This window comes from Dendrobium catenatum, unplaced genomic scaffold, assembly GCF_001605985.2.
Source record: "Dendrobium catenatum unplaced genomic scaffold, ASM160598v2 fragScaff_scaffold_1077, whole genome shotgun sequence".
Classification (NCBI taxonomy): Eukaryota; Viridiplantae; Streptophyta; class Magnoliopsida; order Asparagales; family Orchidaceae; genus Dendrobium; species Dendrobium catenatum.
Genome location: NW_021319539.1, coordinates 131,173 through 131,525, shown reverse-complemented (window position 1 = coordinate 131,525; position 353 = coordinate 131,173).

Sequence of the window (353 nt, the reverse complement as noted above, 5' to 3'; positions counted from 1 at the left end):
ACCCGGGATCCTGGCGGATGGTGTGGCAAAATTGGAACAAGCATGACTTTGGGGACCCAGAATCCGTGCTGGAACGGAAATGTAGGAGAACCATTCGTGCTCTTTTCTTCTGGAGCCGAGACAGAATTCGGAACCTTACTAGATTGCGGGCTGAATTGGAGCGGAAAATTCTGGAATTACAGGGAGAGGATTGCTCCCCGAGGGGTCTTACGGAGATGCAGGAAGCTGAACTTCGGAGGGCGGTTGGTGAGCTTAATGACACCTTGGCTAGAATTACTATTTGGTGGCGACAAAGGGCCAAGGTGCGGTGGATCGAGGAGGGCGACGCCAACTCGCATTTCTTCCATGTCGTG